At 46.0% G+C, this 12919-nt stretch overlaps 1 long non-coding RNA gene across 1 annotated transcript; it reads left to right on the forward strand.

Moving 5' to 3' along the window:
• Nucleotides 1-4625: 4625 nt before the first annotated feature.
• On the forward strand, nt 4626-9732 carry LOC143420299 (uncharacterized). Its single transcript, XR_013100116.1, has 2 exons — nt 4626-5117; nt 5657-9732. It is a non-coding gene; the product is annotated as an uncharacterized LOC143420299 (long non-coding RNA).
• The last annotated feature ends 3187 nt before the right edge of the window (nt 9733-12919 follow it).

Below are 12919 nucleotides of genomic sequence, written 5' to 3' on the forward strand. Positions count from 1 at the left end.
TCCTAGCCCGACTCTGCTCCACACGTCCTTGGTGTTTGTGGTCTTTCTGCTGTGAAATGCAGCCCCTCCCCGACGTCTCCCTGTGCCGATGTGCTTCAGTGACTCGTCTTCTGCTCGTCCTCTGCTTTACAGACTGTTCAGCTCGGCTTTGTGTGAACTTTGAACTAACTTACTAATTTAACCACCCAGCAAGTTTGTTTCATTGTTCATCCACCTTTCCACTGTCTGCTTCTTATCCAGTGTTGGGCTGCAGGAGCAGTCGTCTAAACAGGAGACCAGGACCTCCCTCTCCACCTCCTCCAGGTCATCTGGGGAGACGCCAACGTGTCTTTCAGCTGACTTGAGAATCAGTGCATCCTCGACTTTTATTTTCACTTATTTTGAACCAGCTGTCCTAATCATCCCCGCACCGTCCTGATGATATCCACCTAAAAATGAGCCGCTTTGGTTTGAAGTGTAGTTCTGCAGAGCTGTCGCGTTTATACTCTCACAGCTGTTTTAGTCTCCAGTTCATTAGTGAAACATTACGTTTCCAGCTGTGTTGGTCAGTCTTCTGAGAGCTGCTGGCATCTATAACGACTGGCTGCTCGTCGAGTTCGTTCTGATCAAGTTACCACTCAAATACATTTATGAAATCAATAGTTCTTAGAGAAATATCCATATTTACTGTGTTTCCAGTTATACAGTTACAGGAGAGCCAGTGGGTGACACAAACCAGAGCTCTGGCAGCTGTGGAGACATGGCAGGTATACCTGCATATTTCATCCCATTTCTGGCTCCGCTAATCGCATCTCTTCCTGCTTTGACAAGCAAGATGGAGTCTTCCATGTTTCCAGTGAATGTGACTCCTATCCTGCTTTCAGTCAGTGTAAACACAGGACTGTGTCTCCCGCCTCCGTCGAGCCTGCACTTCCTGCTGCTGCTGTGGGCTTCTTGTGACATAGACCAGCTTCGATGCTCTGCAGCACGGGGCACTCGCTCCAGGCCAGATAGCTGCCTGCTGGACCTCACACTGGCTGTGTCACTGTCCATGCTTCCTTCTTTGTCTTTTATTAGGTACAAGCACTACTTTTGTAATTCTGACCCTTTGAAAAACTGATACAGAGTCTTTGTTTATCAATAAAACGGCCCTTTGGTGTCATTTTCCTAAAACGTTCCAGCCGTCACTTTCATCTAAAGTCACTTAGCCATAGCTACAAGAGAAAAGGGGGTAACAGTTACAGAGGACGGGAGGCCTGCATTAAGAGATTTTAGGTAGTGAACAAATTTGGAGTATTATTGGCAAAAATGCAACATTACATTAAAATGACTCATTTATAATACAGCCCATCTCAGAGTGTCACTCATATACGAGTGCTGTGAAATGTTAGCTTTGTGTAGCAAATACTTCTCAAGATATGTTTAAATGTTCTGTTGACTCGCTTTCAGTGCTTCGAGATCCATATTTGAACACGACTGTGGTAAAAACTGCTGAAGACAAAGGCCTGAGTCAGTCATGACCTGTAGTCTGGGACGGCACAACGTGTGAGTGTTTGAACGCACAATATAACAAACTTTAGGTTGGAACGCACAGATTTGATTGACAATAATTTTATGTGACAATGATGCAACAAGTGACAAAGATATTAGCAGACGCACTCATTTCAATCCAAACTCTTCCAGATCGTAGAATAACGGAGTTGAATGGTTTTTGTTTCTGAAACCTGCTTCGTTCTGTTTCTGAAGCGTTCAGATGCTGTGGTTCAAAGTTTATATGCTGCTTTTCACAACTGCTCGACTTCACAGAGATGTTTTTGTTCTTTTCAGTTTGAGTTGGTATAGTTTTAAATAATGTAACTCGATCTGTTAAACAGTTTATCTGTTCAGACGTGGGTGTTGTTTTTTTATCTATTTAGGATCTTGTTTTTGGGTGTTTTTTTTTAACTCACAAACATTTATATGTATAAATATGTGAAGTAGGAAAGATGGAAGAGTTCTTGTACATCAGGTCAGCTCAGGCTGCTGATCGTAGGGACTGAATTGTCTCTTTAAAATTCTCTCAACGTACTGACTTCTTGAAACACTTGCAGTTTGTCCGTCCTTCTGCTGAAACCTTCACTTCTTGCTCTTATTTGTGAAATTTACTGTAATGGTAAATGTAAGGTCAAAGCATGAAATGAAGTCCAGCTGGTGATTCTGAGGGTTTGCCTTTAGGTGTTGTTCTACGCACAGACGCACACGACGGCACGGTTCATCTTCCTGCCATCAGTGTGTCGACACGTCACCATGAAATAACTGCAGCGGAAGAGTCCTTAAAAATACTGAGCATGAGGACAGAAGATGAGAAAACGTCTTTGTTCTGAAGCATAAACGTTTTTCTATGAAGTATGAAACCTGACACTTCCTGTTGCCTCCATGATTGAAGACGATGCAGAAACTTGCAGCTCGTGAAACACTGCAACACACACAGACACACAGAGACACACACACACACAGAGACACACACACACAGAGACACACAGACACACACAGAGACACACAGACACACACACAGAGACACACACAGACAGACACACAGACACAGACACAGACACACAGACACACAGACACAGACACACACAGACAGACACACAGACACAGACACACACACAGACACACACACAGACACACAGAGACACACAGACACACACACACACACACACACACACACACACAGAGACAGAGACACACAGACACACACACACACACACACAGACACACACACACAGACACACACACAGAGACACACAGACACACACACACAGAGACACACAGACACAGAGACAGACACAGAGACACAGACACACACAGAGACACACACACAGAGACACACAGAGACACACACACAGAGACACACACAGACACACAGACACAGAGACACACACACAGAGACACACAGACACACACACACACACAGAGACACAGAGACACACACACACAGACACACACACACAGACACACAGACACACACACAGACACACGCACACAGAGACACGCAGAGACACACACACAGAGACACACACAGACACACACACAGAGACACAGAGACACACACACAGAGACACACAGACACACACACAGACACACACACACAGACACACACACAGAGACACAGAGACACACAGACAGACACACACAGAGACACACACAGACACACACACAGAGACACACACACAGAGACACACAGACACACACACAGAGACACACAGAGACACAGAGACACACACACAGAGACACACACACACAGACACACGCACACAGAGACACACAGAGACACACACACAGACACACACACACAGACACACACACAGAGACACAGAGACACACAGACAGACACACACAGAGACACACACACAGAGACACACACAGACACACACACAGAGACACAGAGACACACACAGACACACACAGACACACACACAGAGACACACACACAGAGACACACAGACACACACAGACACACACACACACACAGAGACACACAGACACACACAGACACACACAGACACACACACAGACACAGACACAGACACACACAGACACACACACACACAGAGACACACAGACACAGAGACACAGAGACACACACAGACACACACACAGACACACAGAGACACACACACACAGAGACACACAGACACACAGAGACACACAGACACACAGAGACACACAGACACAGAGACACACACACACAGAGACAGTCGTCTAACCTTTGAAGAGTTATTCAGTTCATCCCCCACTGTGTGTGTGTGTCTGTGTGTGTGTGTCTGTGTGCGTGTGTCTGTGTGTGTCTGTGTGTCTCTGTGTGTGTGTGCGGCCCGTTTTTAAACATTACCTTATTAAGACAAAAGGACGAGGCAGAAAGTCTGCGTTTGTCTTCTTCTCTCAGCTCTCGAAGGATCCACAGAAAGCTGTGCCGTGTGCAGTTTGGATATTTCTACACTGAATATCAATAATTATTAATTACTAATCAGACCACAGTGACTTTATGTGCTGCTCCGGCCCACACACACACTGTGCTCGAGGTTCAGACATTTTTGTGGAGAAACGTTTGAATTGGTTTGTGAGGAGCAGCTGTTTGTTTAGGAGATGGTGACTTTTTAAGAACCTCAGACTTTACAGTTACAGAATAAATACAGTTTGATCCACACATATCTGGACCATGTGATGTGGTCTGCTTCAGATTACTGCTTCAGCCTGGCAGCTTCCCACCAAAGTGCTTCCTCGTCTTTACCTTACAGGGTAAAGTGCTCGGGAATGACTGGTGTTGTGATTTGGTGCTTTATAAAAATTAAAAAATTGTCAGTTAATTGTCCAAAGATTCCCAAACAGCTGATACGTTTGTAAAACTGCCTGAACTAAAGGTAAAGTACAGTCACTGTGGTTGTAGCTGGCTGGGGGAGGTGCTGTTAGTCAGCCTGTCTCGGCCTCCTGAGCTGTAGCAGTGAGGAGATGAACTCCTTCAACACGCCAGGCGTTTAATCTCACTTCACTTTCTTTCTTCCTGCTTTTCCTTTTACGCTTCCCAGTTTTCCCGCCTCCCTTTGGCTGCACCTCCCCTTCTCTCTTCCAGTTGCCCTGGTTTCTCAGCTTCCTGCTCCTGTCACAACCCTTTCCCCACTTCCTCTTCCACTCCTTTGTTTCTCCCTCTCTTCTCTGCTATCTTCTGTCTCTCCATCTCCTCAGGTCCTAGCTGAGGATCCTTGGTTCCTCTAATATTATCCAATCAGTAATATCTTAAGGGGGCATTTCCTGGTGTATGGCCCATCCTCTTACAGCCATACAAGGTAACAGTGGAATGTCTCAGCTTCATAAGAGCGAGACGCCGGGAGGAGAGGGCGACCCATTCTGATGAGCAGTCGTGCCACGAGCTCCCACTTAATGTGGAAAAAATCTTAACTTTAGGGAATTTTAAAGGAAGCCAGATACATTTGTGACCTCATCACCAGCAGCTACCAAACAAGAGACACAACCAAAGTAAAGGGCAGTTAATTACTTTCACCAGGCAACGCTGAGCACCCGGCGAGTGAAGATGAAAAGCAGAGTCCTCTCATCAGCCCAGCGGCGCCGCAGCTCGCCGACCTGCAGCAGAGCGTCAGGTATGATGTTGGCGATGTCTCTCGGGCACTGTGGTCTGGAACGTGTTGATGTCACAGCGATATTTGACTGCCTGTAATCTTGTAACGATGCAACTGAACGTCTTCTGTTACGCTGTTTTAAAAAGTCAGCGATTTTTGCTTTGCAGCCTTTAGGAAGTTATTTGTTACACCAACATTACACTGAGTGTATCTGTATCGTAGCAGGAGGACACAGTAGCCTCCACATTGCTGTTTCTAGATGTGAATGAATGCTCCTCCACTGTTATTAGACACAAGCTGAGGCGATTGTAAGGTCCACCGAGCAGGAACCTCTAACAGGGTGTTTGTATATCATCTGTGTACCAAGGAGCCTGATGGTTCACCGCACCGTTTGCTTTCCCAGGCCGGATGTCTCTAACCTCAATGATGTGATCACTGATTGATTGAAGCTCGTGATCCCCGTGAAAGCGTCGGTGTATAAAGCAGTGTGATGAAAGAAAAGGTCACAGGAACAAAATACTCATGAATGCAAAGCACTTAATTTCTGCTTTTTTCCTCAGGACACTGCTTTGTTGTGGTAAGTGAGAAAAGATGGAAGAGGAGAATATGTGGAAGCAACAGCCTGGGTAAGAGCATTCCCCATATATTCCCAGTTTAGCTGTTAATAAAGTTTATGGAGAAGTGCAAACGAGAACAACACGTTTCATTAAATCCATCTGATAAAGATTCATGCATTTAATGAAGCACTGCTTACTTTCACTCAGTTACCTTGTTCTCTCTCTGAGTGTTGGGCCGTAATACAGGAGAGCTTTCATCTGCGTAATCACACTGACAGCTGCAGACTGACTTTATCCATTGCAGGTTACCAGTTTGGTTTTCTTTGTAAGGCAGGGTCACAGCAGCAGCACGGTGGGCGCCCCTGTGAGGTCCGTGACGGACGTGAGAAAGTGTGCAGGCAGAGAGAGAGGGAGGAAATGCTGTATTTATTTCCCAAGGAGTCAAAATTCTTAAGGGTAGTTAGGAGGACATTCACATAACCCCCTGTACACACTCAGACGCTCCCTGTGGGACCAAAGAGCAGCGATTCCCAGGACAATTTTCACATGGAAGGCGAGGGGGTTCGTGGTGATGCTGGTGGTGTGGGAGTGGGTCTGTGAAGTGGGAAGCCAGAGTCTGTTCACACAGATTTTCGATGCTTCTCTGCGTTTGTTACCCGTTTGCTGCGCAGCAATACATCCCATAATTATCAGACGTTTCGTGAGGCAGCACTTTGTGCTTTTTATACTTTTCGCTCTTCATTCGTCTTCACACAAATGTCACACTTTGAGTCTTTTGATCCTAATGTGTAAAAAGCCGCTCGAGCGGCCGCGTGTTCGCCTCAGGTGTCTGTGGTGCTGACGCTGCGTCGGCTGCTGTAACGTCTTTTCCTGCCTGCACACAAAAGTCAGATGGGGTCATGTAACTCTGCAGAGCCCACACAAACGTTTAGATTAAATACTTGTAGATATTTACAGTGTTTAACGTCCTGCCATGTTTTTAGCTGATATTTGTCCAAAGTGGTTTAGGTGGTTGTTTCTTCTCGTTCAGGTTCCTGTTCTCAGGGTGGGAGGCTGAAGAAACCACGACTCCTTCGTATGTTTGCTTTCCCTGATTCTTCCCTAATTAGAGGCCACACTGTCAGCTGATCAGGACCCAGCTCGCCTCGGTGCTCACATGCACATGACCATTTTTGGTAGTAATGATGATTTAAGCTTCTTTTATGGCTCCTGCTGCTTTTGCACACTGTGTGACTTTGTTTACCATTTCATTGGCTACACGAGGCTGTCCTGCAGCTTTTATTTGAAAAAGATGAATTCCACAAACATAGGTGTCACCTGTCAGTGAGAGAGGGGGGGGCACTCGAGTAAGGATGTGACAGATGGGGAGAGGGGCTTCCTGTGTGTGATTTAGGGAGCCAGGGGGAAGAGAAAGAAGACCATATTTGGCAATGTTTGTCTTAGCATAAGACACGGCTCTGACTGTTATCACACTCTGTCTAAACACACACAGATTCCCAGCAGCTAAACGTCACTGATTACAGACGAGCTTTATTAACATGTAATGATTAGTTCAGACTGGGTCGCTGATGTAAAGATGTTATTCATCATGCTCTTATATTCAGAGATTATTGGGCTTTTTTTTAGCAACAGCAAACTGCAGAAGCATCTGATAAATGGCAAAAACCACCGCTGCTCCCCACAAATGTTCAGTTTATCAGGAGAAACTTTATTTCTGTCATTTAAATGCAAAGTGCACCAAAATGTCTTTGCAACGTTGTTTTGATGTGAATCCATTTGTGGAGAACGTCTCTTCAGATATGAGCCACTGTGGGACTGTGGCCTTTCTCACACACAGCCAGCCACTGTGTGTGAGAAAGGCAAACAGCTGGGTTTTCTTCTTAATATGGTCGTGCTGAGCCAAACGCACACGGAGCAGGACTGAGTGAGATAAAGACCTCCTCTCTCTGCTGCCTTTTAAGTGAGTCTTTTACTGGTGTGACTAGAAAAGGGAATGTTGCTGCCGAAGGAGGAGGTGCGGGTGAAGGTTGGGGGGTGGGGGGGTCACATACTATCAGTGGGAGCGATCGCAGACTGGAAGAGGGAATGTTTATCCAAAGCAGTGATCCCATTTTCCATGATCCTCAAAATAAGAGACTTGCCTTATATGGTCAGACTGGGAGTTTCCAGCTGAGCAGAGTCAGAACATTTGTGGAAAACACCCGGCCTCTGCTTCTCCCATTGCCTTAAGTGTCTCAGTCTGCTGCACCTTCCTTTGATGGATGAACAGCTCGGAAAAAGGAATTCTATGAATAATCACTGCTTAGTAGTTCTCTCAGATGGATCCGGAGTAACGTGCCGGTCCATCCCGAGCCTTCGGCAGAGTTTTAGCTCTCATCCAAACTGTGGGAGAGATGAACAGCTTTCTGAGACTGGCCCAAACAGCAGCGGCATGTTCCCGTGTCACAGACCAGGACCAGGCCACAGCAGAATCCACTCCTCGCTTACTGAGGCGGCCGTTGTAAAGGGCGTCTTCTGTTTCTACTCGTGTATGTTGCAGATGTCTTTCACGTGTTTCAGGTGCACAAAACTCCAAAACCTGAGACGATGTGTGTGACTGCGTGCACACAGAAGCTGAACCAGTACGGGACACCGGTGCACAGCTACCAAATCAAATCATCTCTGGCTCGATTATTCCTGCAGAAATGTTTGAACTCTGCACTTCATGTCAGTCGCTCCACACACACACACACGCACACGCATGCACACACACACACACGCACACGCATGCACACACACACACACACACATGCATGCACACACAGAGAGACACACACACGCACACGCATGCACACACACACACACACACACACACATGCACACACACTCTCACACACGCACACGCATGCACACACAGAGACACACACACGCGCACACACACACACACACACACACACACATTCTCACACACACACACACGCACACATTCTCACACACACACACACGCACACACACTCTCACACACGCATGCACACACAGAGACACACACACGCGCACACACACACACACACACACACACACATTCTCACACACACACACACGCACACATTCTCACACACACACACACGCACACACACTCTCACACACGCATGCACACACAGAGACACACACACGCGCACACCCACACACACACACACACACACGCATGCACACACAGAGACACACACACGCACACACACGCACACACACACACACACGCACCGTGAAAGTGTGACTTGTCTATATGTGTTCTGAGGTCCTCTCTTTTCATTCATATCTAAACTGCTTCCCTCTGTGTTTCTGCAGTTTCCTTCCATCCCTGCGGCCCATGGTGCAGTGCTGCATCTCTGGTCAGTTGGTAGTCTGAGATGAAGCACTGTAGCTCGGGACGGAGGGCGCAAATACCAATTTAAACATATCCACCACCAGGACACGTAGCCCAGCAGCAGGTCTCCACAGACCTGCTGCTGGAATAGGAAAAAATCCCGGATCCTGTGAAAGGAGGCAGCTGCAGGCATGGCTGTGGATTTTAGGTGACTGGACTATTAAATTGAATTTATAACTATTCCAGTTCTAACAATGCTGCTTTGTCCCATTTCAAGAACAAACGAAATTGGAAACAAGCTGAGAACAAACTGTACCTTCCTCTTCTCCTCTCTCCTGGGGTCCAGTTTTCCCAGGAATCCCTTGACCTATCAGAAAGGGGGATTCCTGGAAATACTGTTCTTGGGGGTGGGGCTTATCAGCAATCCTTTATGCTTTAACTGTATAATAAAACGGATTATTTGCACTGACTGACTTTTGAATTCATGTGTTATTTAAACACAAGAGAAACCAAAGTGAGGAGCGGCTGTAATGTTACCGTGATGGAGAAATATTTACTGTCACACGTCGTTAGGTGAAGATGGAAGAATAACTGGTTTTACATTTTATTTAAAAAGATTTCATCCTGAATATGAAGCGTTTTTGTGTGTGTGTCATGATCCCGCCTGTGCTGGAGTACTATGTTGTTCGTCTGTTCAGAAACAATAAAGAAAAGTCCTCGTGACTGTTCCAACTGCTGATGTCTGCTGTGCTTCTTACTTCCTTAATGATGTCAACATTAGGTTTTCCAGTGTAGTACAATGAAACGTGTTTCCATATGAATGGGAAGAAAAGCAGTAACAGAAAATATAAACAAGTACAAGTACAGTGCCTCCAAACAAAGGAGTATATACTTGCATCACCTGCGTCCATAAGTAACTAACTGAACACATGACCACATCATGACAGACATGGTGATGAAGCTGAACGTGATCAAACATTAGGCTGCAGCAGGAAGCACCACAGATGCGACCTGGTCCAAACCAGCTGGAGCTGCGGGAGTCACATCCACACAAACGGTGACACGTTGTTCCCCTCGTGGTGGAGCCGCCACACAGCTCAGTGTCGAGCCACGTTTCTTCACCACGAGCCGTATGGGGCTACATGTTACTGCTATCCAGGGGTGCTACCAGAGGGGTGGGCGACAGGAGCCCCCCGTGAACTTCTGTGTGTGTACGTTTCTTTTTTTTCTTTTCTGTAATAAACAGAACAGCTCATAGACACAGCGCAGCCTGCCGCACAGTGAGATGTATGAGAACCTGCAAAAACATGATTATTAATGTGAGCCTGCAGTTATTACAGAACAGTAAGATTAACGTTTGTTCCACATTACACAGATTAAATAAAATATACAGAGATTAGGTCAGATATGCTCCAGAGGATGATCCATGCTCAGTACTTGTTGTGTCCAGCACGTAGCAGCAGGTGGTTTAAACCGTGTGACTGCTGAAGCGCGCTTTCTATCTTTGTTTTGGTTTTATTTGTGGGGAAAAACACAGGTACACAGTGGAAGCACAGATGTCCCAGTTTTACAGTGGAACTGGGAAGCAGCTCACGTTTGTGGATCTGTGCGAATTTGTCCCCAAACCCCACGTGGGCGCGCGGCGTGACCTGTGCGTATCAGGCGATTCGTCCATGCGTGTTTACGGCGAATGTTCCTGCGGTTTCAGACGTTTGTGTGCACAGAAAGCTCCCTATGATTCCTGAGCTTAATAAACTGCGAGTCTTTGTTCAGGTTTGGATGTGTGCGTTTGTAAAATCGTTTTATATGTTTGTTAATTTATCTCAATCATGTAAACAAAGTTCATTCAGCAAAGAAAAGAAATGGTTTAGAAAATGAAGCTAATACATTTCAATATAGCTTCAACTGCTCTGCTTCAGTTCAGTGGGAGGAAGTACACACAGATTTAATCCCAGCCCTTTGCCATGTGGGTTTACTCCTGTGGATTATACACAGCTGCAATCCTGACACATATTTCTCTCCATAAAAATGTGCTGCACACAGTCTGCACACGTGCATCTGCTCAGCGGCCTTCTCAGCCACGCTGGTTACCCCGACGTCTGCAGAAGCACCGAGTAATGAAGCTTGAACTTTCAAAATGAGCAAAAGAAGTCAGCTGAGGCGGTACAATGACTTCACTGGGCAGGTCTAAGAATTATTATAGAATTATCATATTATTATTTCTTATAGCTGCATCTGTGATGTTGACACTGGCCTCGTCTCTTTGTCTTCTCTCCTTTTTATTTATTAAAACAACACTAGACAAAGCTGCTTGTGAAAAAGTCATCGCCTCCTAAACCTGATATCTCAGCAGCAAGAATATAAATCAGGCATTAAGTGTTTCACGTCTCTGTGGAGGAGTCGTGAGGTACTCGTGTTCACTGAGTTATGTCAAAGGACCTCAATCACCAGGACGCTCGCTGACACGTTTGAAACCGATGACTGAATATAATCCTTCAGGATTTCCTGGCACAGCAGGCTTCATGGTTCCATGGATTACAGCACCTCTCACTGTAATGCACTGAACGTGGAGGCTGAACGGTCATAGTTATCGCTGAGGTTCCCAAGTGTGTGCACAGGTCCTGGCTCCTGTTTACATTTTGTTTTCAGAAAATGTATTTTTAATTGTGCTTTGCACAGTTTTTTGCTCCTCGTTGTCTTTGCAAAGCAAACACGAAGAATCCACTAAATGCACTTTCATCTACGTGACCGCCACGGCCCAGAACATCAAAGGTTGTTCTGTTAGTGCTGGTGTGTCACAGTCTTAGCACACCGCTGTCATACACACACCTGGACATCCATCATCATATGTAGGACTGATTTCTTTTTGCACAACATCTCTAAAGTTAGAAATATCCTGTCTCAGAGTGACGCTGAAAAACTAGTTCATGCATTTATTACTTCCAGGCTGGACGACTGTAATTCATTATTATCAGGAAGTCCTAAAAACTCCCTGAAAAGCCTTCAGCTGATCCAAAGTGCTGCAGCAAGAGTCCTGACAGGGACTAGAAAGAGAGAGCAGATTTCTCCTGTACTGGTTTTGATTCACGGGCAACACGTGGTTAAAAACACACCTACCACGTCTCTACCAAGCACTGGTTCTCCTCAGGGGTGCTGATGCAAAGTTTAGTACAAATCACATCATGAAGTTCACAGACAACAGCGCAGATCTCACCTGGGACAGCAACGAGAGCAGGGAGGAGGTGGAGGAGGTGCAGATGGCTGCTTCTCCCAAAGCCTGCTTCTGTCAGACGCTTCTTCCTGTTAAAAGGGAATTTTTCCTTCAAGCCATAATTAACCTCAGTGTGTGAAGAGGACTCTCCATTTACATGCACAAACTGGAGTCTATTAGATAGATATGATACAAACCACTGCAGCGCAGTACCTGTAATACCTACAGCATGTTCTAATCGCTCTAATAGGATATTATGGTCGACAGTATCGAACGCTGCACTGAGGTCTAGCAGGACAAGCACAGAGATGAGTCCACTGTCAGAGGCCAGAAGAAGACTCGCTGGTTTGTTCCCTGCACCTTCAGGTCGGGGAGTGGGACCTCACCATCATTGCCGCTTATGCAGCACACGACAGTTTCAGGCCTCCTGCTGGGAGACTTCAGCGCTCATGTGGGCAACAACGGTGAGATGTGGAGGGGCGTGATTGGGTGGAACAGCCTGCCTGACCTGAACCCAAGCTGCACATGACTAACACTGTGTTCAAACACGAGTGTCTGTAAGTGCACATGGCAGCAGGATATGGAGGAGAAGAGCCATGTGCATCAAAGATGCTTGTGCTTCAGTAATGAACAGCACCATAAAATATGCATTAATAAATTCATTTTTACATTATTTTATTCATTTAAACATTACTGAAGTAATTAATTTAAT

Source organism: Maylandia zebra, linkage group LG2 (assembly GCF_041146795.1).
Source record: "Maylandia zebra isolate NMK-2024a linkage group LG2, Mzebra_GT3a, whole genome shotgun sequence".
NCBI classification, from domain to species: domain Eukaryota; kingdom Metazoa; phylum Chordata; class Actinopteri; order Cichliformes; family Cichlidae; genus Maylandia; species Maylandia zebra.